This window comes from Lepidochelys kempii, chromosome 5, assembly GCF_965140265.1.
Source record: "Lepidochelys kempii isolate rLepKem1 chromosome 5, rLepKem1.hap2, whole genome shotgun sequence".
Lineage (NCBI taxonomy): Eukaryota > Metazoa > Chordata > Testudines > Cheloniidae > Lepidochelys > Lepidochelys kempii.
Window position 1 is genome coordinate 117,445,358 of NC_133260.1, and position 21,180 is coordinate 117,466,537.

Sequence of the window (21,180 nt, forward strand, 5' to 3'; positions counted from 1 at the left end):
CCATGGGCTTGGTTCTGCTCTGAGTTACGTGGATGTAACTCTACTGAAGTCAGTGGAGCTACTCCTGATTACAGTGGTGTAAATGAGAAGAGAATCAGGCTCGATGTGTGAGACAGCAGAGATCAGAGTTAAATGTTGCTGCATTAATGTTGCATTCATGTAGACACACTGCATGGTGTGAAAAATTAGTTCAGTCAATGCAGCCTACTCTGGTGAGCTGCAAAGGGCATAAAGCTGCACCTGTGCAGGTCACTTTTTACAGCAGTGCCGCGTGTCTAAAGTAGGGGTTTGCTCTGGTGCAGTTACAACAGCATGGCTACAATGGCAGCTAGTGCCGCAGTACAGACCACTTAACATATGTCGACATCAGCTGTACTCTTCAAAACTATTCTCCCAGTATGCTTTTGTGCTATCTCAGTAAGGACCGAATCCTGCAAACCTTTGCTCATGTGAATAGTTCCTTTCATATCTGTTCATGTGTGTGAGGACTATTCACATGACCCAGGGTTTGCAGGATTCGATCTCTGTATTGCTAGTAGACTTGGGCAAAGACTCATTTTTACAGCACTGGAATACCAGCAGTAATAAATGTTATCCTGTTCCTCACATGATTTACCACCACTCATTGCTATAAAGAAGACACCTTCATGGAGTCAGGGGCTTACACAGGCACTGTCAAGAAACTAACAGGAAATGTTAAATGAAACTGGCTAAAGAGAGTTGGAAAATGACCTCCCGCATTCCATGTGTTCTGCTGTTATGCCAGTGAGAATAGTGAGTTATCTCCAAAATTCATCTCCATTCTTTTCTTCTTTTGTTAATCTTCTGGCAGGAAATATGAGAGGGCAGGCAGAAAAAAAAACCCTGCTAGAGAACAATTTCCCAGGAAAAGCAGAAGGAGGATAGGGGAAAACGAGTGGAACTGAGTAAGGTATTTGCACCAAAACACGAATTATACAAAAAGCTCTCCTGTATTCTAGTTTCTCCTCTAACTCAAAACTCAGGACAAGTTAAGAGAGATATTTGCTAAGAGATGTGAATTTTTCACGTAAACCTGGGCCCACCTCCGAACAACACAGTGGGTTAATCAATGGCTTGGAAGAAGATTAATCTCTGATGTGCTGGTTTGCATCTTGGGCAGCCGGAAATGACCAAGTTGTTTTTTTTAATGAATTTTGATCTACTATTTGATGTTCAAAACAAACTTCAGGGTCAAGGAGATGTGAGTTCACACTGATTATTTTTTCTTTGCTTTTAAATATTTATGAAAATCCATGCAGAGTGAAACCCCAAAATTCCATGCAGCTCTAGAAATGAACAGAATCAGTTAAAAGGAAATATTTAAGCCCTCCAATTGGAGCTGGGCCTCGTTTCTCCTTCCTTCCTCATAGGCACAGTCCTACGCGGGAGATGATGTGGAGCTGGCTTACCCGAGAAGCATCACTCCAGAATGCAACTTTTTTGGGGAGAGTAACTTCCCTCCTTCTCCAGCTAGTACCAGGTTTACAATGGCACGAGTGGCACCAGGCGCACATTCAAAAGGGGACCATAATAACTACTTGGAGGCTCACAAAGGTTTCATCCAGCCCTGACCAGCGCCAAGCAGTGTGCTGGGAGTTGTAGTTTGCACATCACAGCCTTCCACTGAGAACCTTGGACCTGCGCGACCAGCTACACGACCACTCTCAGAATGCCCTGCACCATGTTGTGAGCTCCCTCAGTTGAACTGAGTGGCAGCAGAGTGGACCAAAAAAAAAAAAACGGTGCAGGGAGAGGGTTCCCGGTGCTGGGGCACTGATCCTCCACGCCGCCCTCCCTATGGGGCACAGGCTAGGCGCTCCTGGCTTGGCCCTCCCACTGCCGAGTCCTCCCACTCTCCTGGGGTGGAAGCAGTGCTGTAACTCCCAGCATGCAGCCCCTGGCGACCCTGATGCCCAGCCATGGGCTCCGGGGCACCATCTTGACCCTGCAGCTTCACCCCGGGTGTGTGTATGTGTGTCCTCGGCCACCATCGGGGTGGCGTGGGGGAGGCTGGTTGTCTGTGGCCCTCAGGGCCAGGGGAGGCGGTGACAGTTGCTCTGGCTGCTGCCCTCACCCCCTCTCTCCAGCTGAAATGCCTGGAAACTTGCCCCCGCACTCTGGGGGGAGGGGAAGAGGTAGAGCACCGTTTGGGGGGAAGGGGTAGTTGTGGGGCAAGTCTGGGTGTAGGGTTGCCAGGTGTCCGGTTTTCAACCAGAACACCCGGTCGAAAAGGGACCCTGGCAGCTCCAGTCAGCACCGCCAACCGGGCCGTTAAAAGTCCAGTCAGTGGTGCTGCAGGGCTAAGGCAGGCTAGTCCCTACCTGTCCTGGGTGGCACTGCGCTGCACCTTGGAAGTGGCCAGCAGCAGGTCCGACTCTTAAGTTGTGGGGACCACGGGGCTCCGCACACTGCCCCCGGCCCAAGCTCCGGCTGCATACTCCCAATTGGTCAGTTCCTGGCCAATGGGAGCTGGGGTGGGGCGCAGCACCTGAGGGCAGCTTGTGGAGCCTCCTGGCCCCCACACCTAGGATCCAGATCTGCTAGCTGCTTCCGGGGCATGCGCAGCACTGTGCCAGGACAGGCAGGGAGCCTGCCTGAGCCCCACAGCACTGCCAACCGGGAGCCACCTGAGCTAAGCCCACGCTCCAGCTCCTGCCCCAGCCCTGAGCCCCCCCAAACCCGGAGCACCCGCCTGCATCCCAAGCCCCTAATCCCCAGCCCCACCACAGAGCCCACACCCCCAGCCAGATCCCTTACCTCCCCCCCACACCTCAACTCCCTGCCCCAGCCCAGAGCCCCCCCCCTGCACCCTGAACCCCTCATTTCTGGCCCCACCCTGGATTCCGCAGCCACAGTTAGAGCCCTCACGCCCTCCTGCACCCCAACCCCCTACCCCAGCCCGGTGAAAGTGAGTGGGGGGGGGGAGGAGAGTGAGCACCGAGGGAGGGGGAATGGAGTGAGCGGGAGGCGGGGCCTTGGGGAAGGGGCAGGGCTAGGGTGTTCAGTTTTGTGCGACTGGAAATTTGGCAATCCTATCTGGGTGTGAAGCAGGAGCTAGCAGTGACTCTGTGGGTGGTGGGGTAGGAGAAGCGGGGTGTGAAGGTGTGGGTTGGGTATGGGGGGAGTGAGGGAGGGGAGTCTGGGTTGAAGGTGGGATTGGCTTTGTGTGGGGGGGGCAGTAGAAGGGAGGGAGGTGACAGCCCTGGGGTGAAAGTGGGGGGTGGGCAATAGCAGAGTGATTGAGGAGAGCCCTTGTGTGAAGGTGTGGGTTAATTGTGTGTGTGGGGGGGAACAGTAGGGGGATGAGGGAGGGGAGCCCAGGTGTGAAGGTTGGGGTAGGAGCTGGAGGCTGGATTGTGGTGGTAAAGTGTAAGAGAGAGTGTGTGTCTGTCTGTCTGTCTGTCTCAGTGGCCCTTTCTCCCTGCAAAAGACAGGCACCAGCAATTTTCCTCCCCATACTCCACCCCCGTAACTTTACTGTTTCACTTAAAGTCATGAGGGATGGTGAGACAAAGGGAGTAGGCTACAGAAACTAACTTTTTAAAGAGTTTTTCTAAACATTATTGAACCAAAGTAGAAAATCTAACTTTCAAAAAATGTATTTACGAAACATTATTTTGGGTGGAGGAGGGGGTGGTAGGGAGATGCAGGTGCAACTCTGTTGGCTGCTACAGCCGTGCTTAATATGGCTCATAACTGTGCTAATTAAACACAAGTGTTCAGGCCCCCAAGCAGGCTCTGTGTGTTGAAACAAAAAAGACAAAACTAACAAACAATCCCCTCCCACACAAGTAAACCAAACTGAATAATATTCTGGGTATATTGATCCTAGCCCAGTTTGTTCCATATGGGCTGAGTGGAGGTCTCAATCAAGCATGGCTTCAAATATCTTATTTTGGTTTTGAATAACTGTTTTCATCCCCATCCCCTCAGAACCGTGTTTACTATGGCACCAATGGTGCTGTAGCGCCGAACCCACACTCAGAAGGGGCCCATAATGACTACATAGGGGCCCACGAAAGGCTAATCCAGCCCTGTCCCCAGCTGCTTTCCAACTCCATTGACTGATGCCTGAGAGGAAGGAATCCATGGCTCTGCCTCTGTCAGTGGGGCATTGTGTCCCCTCCCCCACGCCCCGCCCACCACCGAGGGTAGGATCAGAGTGGCACTGCAATCTCCTAGGAACAGGGACTGGAAACCTGCCTGTCCATTACAGTGTTTCTTTCATCTTTGCCTTGACTTGTCCCAGTGCAAGCATCAGATAGAATCTGGCCCTTTCTATCTAGCTAGGAGTGCTAACCATATCATTGCTGTAAAGAGCACCATTCAGCTACACCGGGGTTCTCAAACTGGGGGTTGTGACCTCTGAGGGGGTCACAAGGTTATTACCTGGAGGGTCGCAAGCTGTTAGCCTCCACCCCAAACCCCACTTCACCTCCAGCATTTATAATAGTGTTAAATATAAAAAAAAAGTGTTTTTAATTTATAAGGGGGGGGGTCACACTCAGAGGCTTGCGTGTGAAAGGGATCACCACTACAAAAGTTTAAGAACCATTGAGCTACACTCTCACAGTGGTACATCTCTAGCATTACTGTTGCCTCCCAATTGCCCAGTACCAGGTGTACAGACTAGTTTCTCCCTCCCTTCCCCAGCGATATTTAAGCTTTCTGTCCGAAAGGGTGATTTTTTTTTTCAGTTATGCCAAGGAGCCAGTTTAGCCCTTTCTCTGTGCTGCCTGGAATGTTTGGGATATCTGCTGTGAAAATGGTGGGGAAAATGGGATTTAGTGCACTAAACTCTTGTTCGGTCTTTTTAAGCCTACCTGCACAGAACAGACTTAGCTAGATCTTACCCTTTAACTGCTCTGTTTTGGCTGGCCACACTTTTTGCATGTTACCTTCCCCTCTTTCACCCTCTGCAGATTAGCAGAGTTACACTTGCTTTGCACATTCACACAGTGTCTCAGCTGAGCAACTTAGTCTACTTTGCTGCATGCCCTGATTTTCTGACTATCTTGTGCCTAATGACTAACATATACCACTATATAAACCATTGTAGAATGCTGACTCTGGACTTCAGCATGGAAAGAAAACACTATTGTAGAAGTATGTTTCAAACAGGCCAACACCAGAAGAGCTTTCCATATCATACACCTTTATATGCAGGATTGCCTCTGATGGATCAATCAGCTCCCACTGGGCATGTCCCCAGGTGGTGCATAGGGAAATGTCCTGCAGATATGCAGGACAGCTGAGAATATTCATTAAGCAGTGGCAGACCTACTGGTGACTTCTCTCAGCAGGGCTTGGTGGGCTGCTGGTAGTGTGGCTACCTCTAAAAATGCTACGTAGGCCGTATGATGGAGTATGTCAAGGTGAATAAAGACCTCCTTAAATTAAGTATTGTCTGGGCAGGTGAGGTTGATTAGCCTTGGCAGGCAGCTCACCTTGGAGAAGGAAACTCCAATTTCAAACCTAAGGAGTCAGGCTTGGACATCTGACTTGTAAAGCTTATCCAACAGATCAGCTCATGTGCACTGATGTCCATGTCAAGCATACCCCAGAGGGCTGGGTTCCCCACAAGCAATGTACAACAGCTTTGCCTGACTGTTCTAACTAGTCATGGGATGCTAAAGCTAAAGAACTGAGTGAGTAAGCTGAGTAAGTGTGCAAGTTGCAATGTAGAAATGCTGACTGGAAGTGTGGAGCTACATGAGGTCTTAAAGAGAAGAGTAAATGTGGCATGTGCATAGGAGACATGGAAACAAAATAAGATTGCAAGGGGCCTAATGCGTGTTAGTCCAATTGAAGACAAATTGAAGGAGGCTAGGCTATCCTGGTATGTGCATATTCAAAGGAAATCTGAGAACAACGTAGGTAGAATAGCTCTGGCAACGACTGTGGGTGAAAGATGACCAAGTGGGAGACCAAAGACTTGGTATGTGAACTAGATATTAGGTGACCTTAGTGAGAACAATTTGTACCAGAGCCTGATGAATGATCATGAGTTTCAGAGGAAGGCTATAAAAGTCACCAACCCCAAACAAGGAAAGTGGCAAACAAGAAATAGTAGTATATCCAGGGCCAGACCTCCTAAAATGTGTCAAATAGGATAGAAGTACAAGTGCATGATAGTGAAGACTTTTCTGGTGTTGGTGTTCAGTGAGCTTCCATGACAGAAGCTCTGTTCACTTTGTCTGTAAAGTACTGAATGCTTACTACTTGGGGTTTGAGTCTGCTCACAGATTGGGTGATGTGTCTCACTGGTGATCCTGTAAAAACATATTAGGACTGACTGTTACTGATGCTCACATTGAAAAATACCTTATTCTTCAAAAGGTCGGATTGGTGTCAGTAGGATGATTCATGGAGTAAAGGGCTATTTAGCATAAGAGATGAGCCCTTAGTGAAGTTCAAGATAAAAACATTGGTACGCGCTCTGATACCTAAGAACGGAATGGGACATTTTCTTTGTTAACAAAGTTGATATCATGAAAAGAGACATTAAAAACCTCCCCCATGTATTTCTCTGTGAATCTAATTCTAACCTAGAGATCTAATCTTTTAGAAGATTAGGTAATTATTTATTATACAGATCCCCAAATGTGATAGCTTATGCACCTCACATTCACAGCAGGAAGAGATGTTTAGTTTAAGATAATCCTAACCTGTTAATACAAGTAACTGTTCAAGAGGCGCTTAGGGCGTCTTTCAAGGAAGAGAAGAAAAGGAGATAATTTAATCTCTTAATAGCCCCAAATTACTGGTTAAAAACTGTGTGATTATCAAATTGCAACACTATCAACCAGAATGGAAGATTCAGTGACGTGGCAGAAGATCAGAACATATTTATCATGAGACATGTTAATGCATGTCTATTGATAGCGCCCTACTGCCCACTCAAAATGGAACACCAACGTTTTTGTATTAAAATTGCATAGTGCCATATGCTGGCTTTGGATACACAGCCCCACACACGACACCCAGAAGCTAATGGAAGATCCAAATTCAACCTTTTCAAGTCAAAGGATAGTCTATACTTTTTAGCCAATTTAATGTTCTAAAACTGTTTATCTTTTTTTATAAAAACAAAAATATTTGCATGCTTTATTTTCAGCTTTCTGGCCTGCTCCTCATCAATCCCAATTTAAAATATTATTGATTCATTTAATAAATTTTCTTGGGGGAGAGGGGGTTTGCAACTGTTTTCCTGTAGGCAGAAATATGCTTTACTCATAGAAATTAAGCAAACATGAGTTGTGGATACAAAATCACTGAGGCACTTTTGAAAACGTTACCCTCATCTGGACAGTACTGTAATTGTTCTTGCCCCAATGAAGACACATATCCTTATGGAGCAAAAATTTAAGCACATGCTGAGATCTCATTGAGTCAAAAGGGACTTAAAAACATGCTTAAAGTTGAGTGCTTATCTGTTTTGCTGCAACAGGACTTTAAATATCAACTGACAATTACTTTCCTACCTCATCTCTGCTTCTTCATTCTCCTGAACACAAGCCTCCCAACAACAGGATGGCAGAAGAGGTTTTAACATCATAATCTAACTTAAACATTTCCCGGGAAGGGGGGCACCAGCCCCTTCTGGCTGCATGGCATAGGAATACCACACACCTTTTCAGCATCCCATAACCAGTGTCTAGCCACACATGAAGAACCACCACATCTGAACTTTCCCAAACGTTGTCTGTTCTTTACAGGTTCTACGAGGTGAAACAGCAGCAGTAAGAATCAAGCTCTGACTTCAGTATTTACATTAAACAGTGGAAACATCAGCCTCCACTGTAAGAGAAATGCTGCTCCTTTTTCCCATTTATAATCACCACCCACATCTCCTCGTGGCACTTCACTCACGGCAGAGAATGATTCACCTTTTCCTCTTTCTATTAGAGAACTGCAATATGTTAAATTGTACAGTCTTGGGATTCAGCTTAGTAAGTAAATGCAGAGGAGCTGGATACTCACTCTCCCGTCTTGGGAGCCAAGGGAGGCTGCTGATTCTGTTTTTCAGACAGTCCTATTTTACGTTTTAGGATATTGCTCACAGCAGCCTTCAAGTCAGGAGGCTGGAGAGATTCTCCAGCTCAACACAGAGTTTAAAAATGTGAACCAAGAACTGCCCTTGCACAGCCTCCTATTGAGCTTTTAAAATGCATAATAAAAGCTTTTAAAAACCTCTTCTCACCCTGAGTAGAATAGCTAAATTCATTGGCAGGAAGTTTGGGAATTAATGTCACTGCCTAAAGAAAGCTAATGGAACCTGAAAATAATACTGTATATCAGGGGAGGACGTTGTGTTGGTGAAGAGACTCCAAGAAAATAAATAGAATAGATGCAACTTTAGACCTTGTTGCTCAGATTTTCCCTCAAGGTGAGTAGGGAGGTTTGGGGGATACTGAGCTGGTTTTGCCATCAAAATTGTTTTTCATCAAAAGAAAAAAAAAAGCTAGTCACTAATACCACAAGAATTAAGGTATTTTTCAAAATCCAGAAAATTGGATCTTTTAAAAAAAACATTTAGCTTTTGGCATGAATAATTTTTCACTTCACTGTGTGAAATTATAATTAAAGACAGGAACCCAAAAGCTTTAGTTTTACAACGTACACAATAATAAAGAATTTGGGAAATATGAATAGAAATAAAGAGAGAGAGAGAGTAGCAAAGAGCTTGCCTAAGAATAAAAAGTACCAACAAACGTAAACCGTAATGCTATATATAATTAAATGCATTTGAAATCAATTTGTTTTCTCTACATGCATAAAAGACACGATTTTCAAAAACTTCCACTGTTGGTCCAACTACGCTCCCATTAAAGTCAATGGGTAAGCTCCCATGGACTTTAAAGGGAACTGAGTTAAGCCAATACTGTGCTTTTGAAAAAATCTTGCCCGCGCTCTTCATAAACATCCTATGTATGTAATACAGTGCATGAAAATAATCATATACCTTAACAGGAATGAAGAAGGGTTCAAAATACAGAGGGAAGATGAAACCATAGATGCATTTAAAGACAATGAAGATTTCCTTCTACTTCTATGCCTTGAAAATACCTTAATCAAATAATCTGAGACAGAATTTTAAAGTTCAGTCAGTTAAAATGGAACATTTACCTTGTAAGATTCAGACTCCATTGATAAAAGCAGGAAAGAAAACAGCTCAGTGCCAAGTCTCCCAGGTCTTGCTTACTTCCTATAAAGAAAAAGAGGGAGATCACATTAGAAATCTCACTTGCAATCAGTTTTTTAAAGTGGTGATGCTTTTAGTGAAAGATAGCTGGGTTAGAAAATGTACCTTCACAACATATTAGGCCCCTATGCAAAGAAGAAACAAAAAAAAATGAAGCAGTTTGCCAGACATGTGAACATTCCTGCTGAGGTAAATGATCTAAGAGGCTAGTGCACAAACGAAGAAGTGTGGGGTGGGGTTGTGGGGAGCAGCTACAGCACTAGAAAAAACAGCAACACTAACCAGTAAGCAAGAATAATTTTCAATTTCTGATTGGAAAAATAGAAACACTTAAGCAACCTTAACTACAGCTGTTGTGAGTTCTCCAGCTGTAATGATACACTGCATTTGTATAGCACTTTTCATCCATCTGTCTCAAAGTGTTTTTTCAAAGACAGAAAAGCATTGTTTATCCCCCATTATACAGATGGAGTAAATGAGGCAGGGAGACTTTAAGGGCCTGACCCCGGCACCCATGCCAAAGTAAAATGGGGGCCTTCCCATTTACATCAAAGGGAGAATGACAGAGGTGATTTGCTCAAGGTTGAAGACTGAGTAAATGGCAGAAGGGAAAAGAGATGCTCATGGAGTCTAAAAGTAACTTTGTACTGGAGTGTTTTTGGTTTTTTTTATTTCCAGAATGACTTTAGTGAGAATGAAGCAGTTATAGATTGTGCAATAACTCAGGTCCCTTCTAAATTGACATCTGGTTATTATTAATGTCCATCTGCCTGTAAGACTTATTTCTGTCTTGTCACACACAAAAAATATGAAATTAAGTCTCACGCAGTCTTTTTAACTCTACAGTTTTGACCAATATGTGCCCTTTGTGGCTTTCATAGATATTCAGGAAATGAGTCTGTAGAACACAAGTCTTTTACACTGCTCAGCACTCAGAACAAGCTGTTCCAAGACCCTGAAGAGGTATCTGACATATGACACATTGTCTTTCTGTAAGGCAGGCAATATATATAGAGAGAGGAAATCAGAAGTACCCATTATAATATTCTTACACACACACAAAGTTATGAATAAGTTTACAAAAAATGATAATTAAATTAAAATCAACATTAGGAGGTAGCAGTTATAACAATTGTTTTAAAGCCTGGAAATTTGAAGTTGTTAGGAGTTCCATAATCAGTTATTATTCTGATTCCATATTCTCATTCACCTAATTCATGGTGTAGTATGCAAGTTACAAACCTATGGGGTACCTCAATCAATATACATTTTGTCTTTGGAGCATGGATGCCATAGACTATACTCTTTTACTAATTATGGAATGAAGTTGTTTGGGTGATTGTATATGGAGAGATAAATATTTTTGTTGAAATAAGAGGTGGCTCTTCTGTGATGGTGATGGAGATCTCTAAAGAGCTCCGAGTCCTAATATCTTCACTAAATTTACAGTTTGGTTAAGGGTTTCAGGTCCGTGTTAGAAAAGTGGATGAGGACATTTTGTTAATGATTTTATCATTTAATTCAAGCAGGGATTAGGAGGTATAATGTATCATATGGCCTATTATTTTGAGAGGACAACACTGACAGTTCCACACTCATCTTGCTTGTCATGACTTCAATTCCCACTTCCCCCAGCAAGAGGCAACTATTACACTGAAAAATGTAGAACAGAAATGTAATGAGAGCAGTCCTCCTTGTGCAGTTTCCAATACATCCCATTCTTGATTGTACAAGTGTCCTGAGAACAGATTTGAATGGTATTTTGGCATTTCTGCCTGTGCAGAAGAAGTGCAGAAGAGGCTGAAAATGAAAAAAAAATCTGGTCTATATTGCCTAAAAAACATGGTATTCTGGTTTATATTGCCTAAGAATTCTGGAGATTTTAGTTCAATTTCAGAAGGATTCAGGAAGCAGGGTGCCAGAACAGTTGACGCCTGCCAATCCAACTGCCTCTTGTAGCAGACAAGGAAGTCAGCATGGTCTTCTATAAAGACAAGGTACCAAATATTGGACAGAAATGGGAATCCAGCTTCTTCCTAGAGGGTATTACCCTAAGGAAGGGATTTATCAGGGAGATACCTCAGGTAAACCTCAATCTCAGGGCAATTTGGATAAACTTTGCATGAACATCTAGACTTTCTGATGCTTATCTGAACCTTTTGAAATGCACCCATCACTACTAATTATCTTTTCATTAATGCTGAACCTGACATCCAGTGTTATTTTGCTGCAGGGGTATTAATCCAAAGTAAACATTGCTTGACAATACCAGTTACTGCTTAAATTATTTAACAACCTACTATACTCTTGAAATATTCCTTTTTATAATCTCTAAGCATTAGCTACACAAATAGGATTAGTTATGACAAAAAAGGGAAAAAAATCCTCATTCAGGAAGGTCTCCCATGTCAGTGACACATGCACTGAGCCAACCAGAGCCAAGAAGTTATCCAAAAAAGAAAAAAAGAAGACAACGACAACTTGAGAAGAAATTAGTCTGCTTGATCCTAAGTCTAACAATACTCTTGTATTTTCTGTACCTGAGCATAATCTTTGTGCCTCAGGCTCTTTCTGGTCCTGAAATCTGTGCGTCTGTGTTATCTGTAATTGCACATTCTTAAAGAAGAAGTGCTGTTGCTTTAGGTAACATTATTTCAGTTTATGCTAATCTCATGCAGAAGGATACAGGTGTGCCCGTCATTCAAAAGCTTTGAATAACTAATTTCCCCAATTTAAAAATAAGCTAATTCAAAATAATGAAAACTAATAAGCTAATTAATTTCAACATAACCTGAAAGCAAGCAAGATATAAAAATGTAATTGTGTAATGTAAGCATGAGTAAATCCAATAGATAATTAATTTATTAATTGTTATCACACATGTCATATAGGCAGAGACATGCAACCAAAAACAATTAGCAAATGCACACAACCAGAACCCTACAAATATGCAGAACTGCTGTGCCCAAATCCTATGCTATATGTCATGCCTGGAGACAAACTAACGAATCCAATGGCAAGTTAAAAAAAAAAATCAAACAAAAAAACCCCACATGACTTTAATAAGACACATCTCTTTTCATTAGCCTTTGAACTATAATCTCCATAAAGATTGCAAGTTACATTACCGTAAATAAAAATTAAAAACATCTTTACCATACACACCTGAGTCACTGCTTCACAAGGCAAGGAGGAGAATATGGTCCTGGTATACATGTGAATAGAAATGTTCTTATAATTTTGGTTACACCTATATACCATTATAATGGATGCATTATAAATACCAAGATAGCTAGAGAAGACAGGATTTGTTCGGTTCAAGAGCATCAACTATACATTTTGGAGGTTTTCCTATTTTGGAGGGTAAGTGCTCAACTAGGAACTAATGGGCTGTTGCTTCTTTCAGACCACCTGACTGCACACATCAGGACTCCTTACATCCTTCCAGTCCTACTAACAAGCTTCCTGGCTGCCCACCATTCTATCCCCCTCTTTTTTAGGGACTCCTTGCAACTCCCCCGCCCCTCCTCCTTCCCACTAAGAGTTATGGGAGTCCTCATTTGTCCCATCTCCCATTCCAAAGTCCCCCATGCCAGTGGTTTTGTGTACACCTTCATTCCCATTTACCCCCATTCCTTCCAATGCCAGAAGCTCTGTGTGGCTCCCTTCACCCCATACCAGCTTGTCTCAATTCCCCATCACCAAGGATTCAGTGTGCCCCTCCACTCTCCAGGGTCCCCCATTTTCCACACCATGCCAGAGGCTCCTTGGCTCCTTCCGCAACACCTTCACAAAGTACCTTTCTTTTCCCCAGACTGGAAGGGAGAGGTCAGACGTGGATGGCGGGTGTTCTCTTTTCCTCACCTGGAGCAGACTTTGAGAAGCAGGATGTTAGGAAGGAGGAAGGAAAGGAGACTTTTCTCTCTTCTCCGCCTGTGCTGGCTGGCTATCTACCCCATTGCTTCCACTAGAGAAAGCAATTATTTATCTTTTGTCATTCAGGGTGTAAACATGTTAAACTCTATTGGGAAGACGAACAGGAGTATTGTTATGCTGCAAGATGTCTGTCATAGTTTCAGGGAAACTGCATCTGTATTCCCCCTCCATGATCCACCAAAGGCATCCACTTTCGGTTACCGGCTCCCAGCCATCACCTACCCTAGGCAGAAACCTGCATCTTACTCTCCTTTGAATGGGGATTTTAAGGCTGCACAGCTCCCTGATTTACACTGGGATATCCCCAGCAAGCCCAACTGCCTAAACAGTCCAGTGCCTGAGCTTCGCTTTCTCTCCAAAGACTATGACCAATATATTGCCCTTAGTTATAAGTTACTACATAGTTCCTTCTAAGCAAGCACATTTATTCTTCAGGTAAAAGTATTATAGAGAAAACATATTAAAACAATAAAAAAAAACCTACCCACACATTAAAAAGCTTACCAGCAATCACTTCAAATTCCAACTTAGGACTCTGGTAGATTTTAGTCTTTCAAAACCCACAATTGGGCTTTCCCTGTGGTTACAAGTTCATATGTCCTAGATCCAAAAACAGAACAAAGACTGAGCAGGTCAGACATTTCTTTATACAGCTCAGACTTTTGATCCTGGTCTTCTGTCATAGGTAATCAACAGATAACCACCGTCTTCTCAGAGGGTAGCTTCAAAAGGCTGGGGGGTTTGCATAAATAGAATGTAGGGAATTTGTATTAACCTCTCCCTAGAAAATCCATTTAATTATTGTCCCCAAAGTCCATACTTGTCTAGCACATTTTCAGCATAGTCTTTTAAGCTCCCGGATTTCAAATCCGTCACATCTCTCCCTGTAGAGAGATTACATACAATCCCAGCTCACAATAATACACAAACTTAAAACAGTAAGATCCTTCAAAGAATTTGCCCTATCTCTCACAGTGTTAACAGGTGCCATCAACAGATGTCAGTGGCTCCACGTGTCCCTAATTTTCTCTCTTTTGATCTTCCAGTTGTCACACAAAATCAATAAGGTTCTGGCCATGGATGCCTAGAATATTCCCTAAAATTGTGGAACTGATCAGATGTAGCATTCATATACACAGAAATGCTATCAAGATGAGAATAAGGCCTTATAAATTTGGCCAATAAGCAATTTTAAGTAGTGGATTTTTCTCTCCTGGCACTTATTACCAGGTGTAATTTTTTCTTTCTAAAATGACCTATTTACTGTATAGCAGCTTTGAAAGGCAAGTAGAACACATGCTATTTTTTCATAAAGTAAGGCAATTTGGTTTTATCATAGTTTATAAGCATAGTACTCCAATTTCCAGGGACGTTGACACATAGCAGCAACATTTGCATTGATATTCCAATTCTGAAGGAGCCCTTACGTGTTAATGGCATTATTGTCCATCTCGTAAACATTTACTGACAATTTAACAACACATACAGGAGTCATGAGGATGCCAATACAATTACACTGACATTGTATCTGCTCTGTGATAATATTCAAGAGTATTGTACTCGGCTGCTTACTGTGTTTCATACTTCTCACCTCTCCCTCATTACAGTCCCAAATGTACCTGTCTTACACAAACCTGCTGAGATATCCCTTCTATTACTGTAAATTATTTAAACAAGAAATATTGACCCAGGAAGCTTATATTATAACATTTAAGCAAAATAACTGATTTTGCATCATTTTAAGCTCTTTGCAATATTACGTTTCTTGTCTCTCACATGTGGAATTTTTGTCCCCCATTGAGCCTTGGGAGGTTGAAATCAACACTCACCTATGCTACTCCCCTGAAACAGTGGCAATTAGATATTTAATAATTTTCAGTACCAGCAGCATTGCTTAATTACATCACCACAATCCACTTTACATCCACAGGAGTTAGCAGTAAGAAATTACAACACTCAGAGCTTCTTTGAGAAGAACATAAGAGAGGCCATACAGGGTCAGACTGATGGTCCATCTAGCCCAGTATCCTGTCGTCTGACAGCGGCCAGTGCCAGATGCTTCAGAGGGAATGAAAAGAACAGGGCAATTATTGAGTGAATCCAGCTCATTGTCCAGTTCCAGCTTCTGGCAGTCAGACCTTTAAGGACATCCAGCACATGGGATTGAATCCCTGACATTCTTGGCTAATCGCCATTAGGGGACCTGTCCTCCAGGAACTAGTTATACTTTTGGCCTTCACAACAGTCCATGACAATCAGTGCCACAGGTTGACTGTGAGTTCTGTGAAGAAGTACTTCCTTATTTTTGTTTCAAACCTGCAGCCAGTTAATTTCATTGTGTGACCCCTAGTTCTTGAGTTATGAGAAGGGATGAATAAGTCTTCTCTAGTCCCTGTCTCCAGGCCATTCATGATTTTATAGAGCTCTATCATCGTCATCTCTTCGTCATCTCTTTTCTAAGATGAACATTCCTAATTTTTTTAATCTCTCCTCACATGAAAGCTGTTCCATACCTCTCATCCTTTTTTGTTTCCCTCCTCTGTACCTTTTCCAATTCTAATAGATCTTTTTTTGAGAAGTGGCAACCAGAACTGCACACAGTGTTCAAGGTGTGGGCATACCATAGATTTATTTAGTGGCATTATGATATTTTTGTCTTATTATCTATCCCTTTCTTAATGGTTCCTAACATTCTGTTAACTTTTCTGACTGCTGCAGCTGTTTTCAGAGAATTATGCACAATGATTCCAAGATCTCCTTCTCGAGCGGTAGCTGATATTTTCACCCAATGAATTTTGTACTTATAGTTGGAATTATTTTTTCCAATGTGTATTACTTTGCATTTATCAAAATTGAATTTCATTTGCTGTTTTGTTGCACAGTCACCCATCTTAGGAAGATCCCTTTATAACTTCTTGGAGTCAGCTTTGGACTTAGCTATCTTGAATAATTTAGGATTATGTGCAAACTTTGCAACCTCACAGTTTACCCCTTTTCCCAGATCATTTATGAATATGTTGAACAGCACAGGTTCCAGTACAGATCCTTGGGGAACCCCGTTATTTATCTCTCTCCATTGTGAAAACTGACCTATTAAACTGTTACTGATCCATTGGAGGATCTTCCCTCTTAGCCCATGACTGCTTAGTTTGCTTAAGAGCCTTTGGTGAGAGACCTTTCAAAGGCTTTCTGAAAGACCAAATACACTATATTGACTGGATCACCCTTGTTCACATGTTTGCTGACACTCTCACATAATTCTAGTAGATTGGGGAGATACGATTTCCTTTTACAAAAGTTGTGCTCGTCTATTCTGAACCAATCAAATTTGAGTTTCTTTGGACATTTTCTCCCTGTCATTCTGCATTCAAATCATGAAGTTCACTTTACAGATTCCCCCCTCCTCTTTAACCAGATAAAGTGATCCAGATTCTAAAGTAAAAGAAAGATGTGTCTAAGAAGAAAGGTAACTCACCATTTTATGCTTATATTTGCATGCATGCACACAAAATTTAATTGTTTACACAATAGAAGTCTACTAGTAATGCAACTTTTAACTTCTATTAATATGAATCTAGAATTATCACTGTAGCAAAATGATTTTAATAGATGTTTTTCTCGTTCCAAAGCAAACGGTTATTTAGTTTTGCACTTGTTACAAGTGATGGAAGGCATATAATGCAGAGCTAATTAGTTTAACTAGCTGTGTTTATAGCACCAGTGATCTTTGTCTCCAGATTGGGAAATTGAGTTCCTACCACAGAGACTTGATAGGAATATAGTCTTGAGGTGAGTATCAATACATTTATTTTTTCATGCCTTTTGGCAATGTCACTTTCAGGTTAAGAACTCTAGCCAGAAATATTTTTTCGTGCATACTTTGGAGTTGGAGCAGCTAGTGAAGCAAATCAAAACACTCCTTAAACTCCAGATGCTTCATTTAATAAATTCACCCCAAAGCACATAGACTGCCATCTGAGCATATGTGATAGAAAGATAAGATCAACTTAAACTAATCTGTGTTTGATATTGTCTAGTATGCAGTGGAGAACCATTCTAAGCAGGTTTTTGTTTTGTTTTTGTTTTTAAGGAACAATGGTCTATGACATCCATACACTGTTGTATGCAATTTGGCTTTGTGATGGAGTACAAATAGCCTGTCAATAAATGAATTGCACTGACATTATTTTAAGAGCAGACTTGCTGTGAGTTGGCAATATTTTCTACTTGAACAGTAAATTAGACTTTTGGGGTGGTTTGATTGAATTCCAGTATGCTTGCGTTTGACTGATAAATACTTCATTAATGTCAACAAACTTTGATCCAGCACTGCTGAGATCATTTGAACTGGTGATTTACTTCTTCCAATTAGTACTCCCAATGGTAGATGTCCAGGGAAAACACTGAGGCTATTTAGAGCATATTATTCTAGAAAATGAACAAAAACCGCCCAAAGACATTGAACTCATTTTCTTGGGTGACTTTCACAATACTGTTTTCTTATCTTCATTAATGGATTAAAAGTCCACATTATAATTTATACAAAGCAGACGATAACCATTTCTTCCCTTATGATTGATACATGTTAATGCCACCAATATCAATACTGGAAATTCTGGACACAGAGGGTGGAATCCTGGGCCCACTGAAACCAATGGCAAAACTGCCATTGGTTTCAGTGGGGCCAGGATTTCACCCCTTATCTTAATCTTTTTTGTCATGTGTGCTTTATTACATATAAGTTCAATACACAGAACATAGGACATTCAATTCAAATTATATAATTCAGAGTAAGATTCTCAGTCTGATGAAATATCATAAACAGATTACAGTTAGGGCTGTCAAGCAATTAAAAAAATTAATCACAATTAATCATGCAATTAAAAAAAACTGATATATAATTGGACGATTAATTGCACTGTTAAACAATCATGGAATACCATTTATTTAAATATTTTAGATGTTTTCTACATTTTCAAATATATTGATTTCAATTACACACAATAAAAAGTGTACAGTGCTCACTTTATATTTATTTTTGACTACAAGTATTTGTACTGTAAAAAAAACAAAAGAAATAGTATTTTTCAATTCACCTAAGACAAATACTGTAGTGCAATCTCTTTATAAGTTGAACTTATAAATGTAGAATTATGTACAACAAAACTGCATTCAAAAATAAAACAATGTAAAATTTTAGAGCCTGCAAGTCTACTCAGTTCTACTTCTTATTCAGCCAATCACTAAGACAAACAAGTTTGCTTACATTTGCAGGAGATAATGCTTCCCACTTCTTGTTTACAGTGTCACCTGAAAGTCAAAAGAGGCATTCTCATGGCACTGTTGTAGCTGGTGTCGCAATATATTTACGGGCCAGATGTGCTAAATATTCATATGTCCCTTCATGCTTCAACCACCATTCCAGATGACATGTGTCCATGCTGATGACAGGTTCTGCTTGATAACAATCTAAAGCAGTGCAGACTGACACATGTTCATTTTCATCATTTGAGTCAGCTGCCACCAGCAGAAGGTTGATTTTCTTTTTTGGAGGTTCGGGTTCTGTAGTTTCTGCATCGGAGTGTTGCTCTTTTAAGATTTCTGAAAGTATGCTCCATACACTGTCCCTCTCAGATTTTGGAAGGCACTTCAGATTCTTAAACCTTGGGTTGGTTAGAAATCTCACATTGATTCCCTCTTTGCGATTTGTGAAATCTACAGCAAAAGTGTTCTTAAAATGAACATGTGCTGGGTCATCATCCCAGACTGCTATGACATGAAGTATATAGCAAAATGAGGGTAAAACAGAGCAGGGGACATAGAATTCTCCCCCAAGTTGTTCAGTCACAGATTTAATTAACACGTTATTTTTTTAACAAGCGTCATCAGCATGGAAGCATGTCTTCTGAAATGATGGCCGAAGCATGAAAAGCCAAACAATTGTTTAGCATATCTGGTGCATAAAATGCCAGCTACAAAAATGCTATGCAAATGCCTGTTCTCACTTTCTGGTGACATTGTAAAAAAGAAGAGGGCAGCATTATACCCTGTAAATGTAAACAAACCTGTTTTTCTTAGCAATTGGCTGAACAAGAAGTAGGACTGAGTGGACTTGTAGGCTCTGAAGTTTTACATTGTTTTGTTTTTGAGTGCAGTTATGTAACAAAAAAATCTACATTTGTAAGTTGTACTTTCATGACAAAGAGATTGCAAGACAGTACTTGTATGAGGTGAACTGAAAAATACTATTTCTTTATCATTTTTACAGTGCAAATATTTGTAATAAAAATAATATACATTTTGATATCAATTACAACACACAATACAATATATATGAAAATGTAGAAAAACATCTAAAATAGTTAATACATTTCAATTGGTGTTCTATTGTTTAACAGCGCAATTAAAACTGTGATTAATTGTGATTAATGTTTTTATTGTGATTAATTTTTTGAGTTAATTGTGTGGAGTTAACTGCAATTAATCAGCAGCCCTAATTACAGTCCATTCTCCTCTTGACTTACGTTATTAATATGAGATAGCATTGAACATCCCTCTTGTTATTCAGTAATGCTTGGTGTTATAGTGTATGGGCAAACTTGTTCTGCCTACTTTTGAACCCATTTGAATATTATGGGGAGTATTTTGGATATTCTTTCTTATATCAAGTAGCACCTCACTCCACTAATCGTTCCACTGAATGGGACTACTTGTGGAGTAAGATGCTACTTGGGGAAGTTAGACTATCAGAAACTGGTCCATGGGTCGCAAAATTCAGCTCAATCTCAGCTAGTATTGGATTCTTTACCTACTCAGGAGATTGTGAAAGCAAGAAGGGGACAGACAGCATATACATTGCATGTAGGCTGACCACTTGTGCCAGCCTAGCTTGTGGGGAGTGGTTCTATCATTAAGAAACAGAACAAGTTTCCTTTAAAGAACCACTTAGAACTGCATCAGCGGTGGGGAAGAAATTAGTTTAACATAACGGAAAAAAAAGTTTGTCAACTAGAAACCCACATTTATACACCTGCCCGTTACGGTTGCCCATTTGGGTGACAACTGTACATGCTGAATGTTTCACTTGGGCTCAGTTTTTGGTAAAATTTCAGGTAAAATCAGCCATCTTCAAAAATGAGTGAGGGAAAATAGGGTAATGTGCCAAAGTGAACAAATCCTGGTGGCCTTTACTTTGCAAAACTCTAGTGCCCCAGGTACTGGAGCAGGAGTTTGAAATTTGGCAGGGTGGTGGTCTTTCTGTAAGAGGTGTTTCTTTTATCATCACCCAGGAACATCTGCCCAAATTTGGCCAATTTATAAGCCTCTGAAAAAAATGCTATTTGCACATGCTCAGTAGAGACTTACTAGACCTTGTCAGCTACAATCCCGGATTCTGTCCACACAGAGCATGCTCCAGCTCTGGGGTTGCAGGGAACAGAGCTATACTTAACCTGCAACTGTGGCTGTGAACTGTGCTGGGTCTGGGCACTGGAACTAAGAGCAGGGACACTGTATCCCCTGTGCTATCAATGCTTCCCGTCCTGGCACCCAGGTAGTCAGAAGGAATCTGCCTCATATAAATGTAGAGACCCCCAGAACCAGACTGGGCAGAGGGAGATGAGGTAGGGACAAAGTGCCTGGGGATGGGCAAAGAGGATACTACTTCTGGGAACCAGAATGAGGGGAAGACAGGGACTGGCTGGGCAAGGAGCTGGGAAAGAGTTTGTGGGAGGAAGACTAAGATCAGATGAGGAGTTAGAGGGGACTGGGAATGGCTGAATGTCAGAAGACTGTGTGGGTAAACTGGGATAGGGAGTCTGGAGGGGTGAGACTAGGACTGGCAAGGATATTTGGACTAGGATGAGAAGCCTGAGTGGAGACTGGGACTCGGTAGGTGATGAGAACGGGACTGGGAAAAGGAGCCAAGGGTGGAGGAGACATAGGACTGGGACAGGGACAGATTGTAGGAGACAGGTTAGAAGGGGTGAAGCTTGGAGACAGTGGGCAGTTGAGTCAGT

The 21,180-nt window shown here is 41.7% G+C and overlaps 1 protein-coding gene across 3 annotated transcripts in view; it reads right to left on the bottom strand.

The window, feature by feature from the left end:
* The window catches only part of LINGO2 (leucine rich repeat and Ig domain containing 2), a 760,520-nt gene that overhangs the window by 465,167 nt on the left and 274,173 nt on the right, over window positions 1-21,180 (bottom strand). For all 3 annotated transcript variants that reach the window (XM_073345577.1, XM_073345578.1, XM_073345579.1), the window contains exon 2: window positions 9,151-9,229. The gene's annotated coding sequence lies outside the window, so the exon portion shown is untranslated. The remainder of the gene's footprint in view (window positions 1-9,150; window positions 9,230-21,180) is intronic.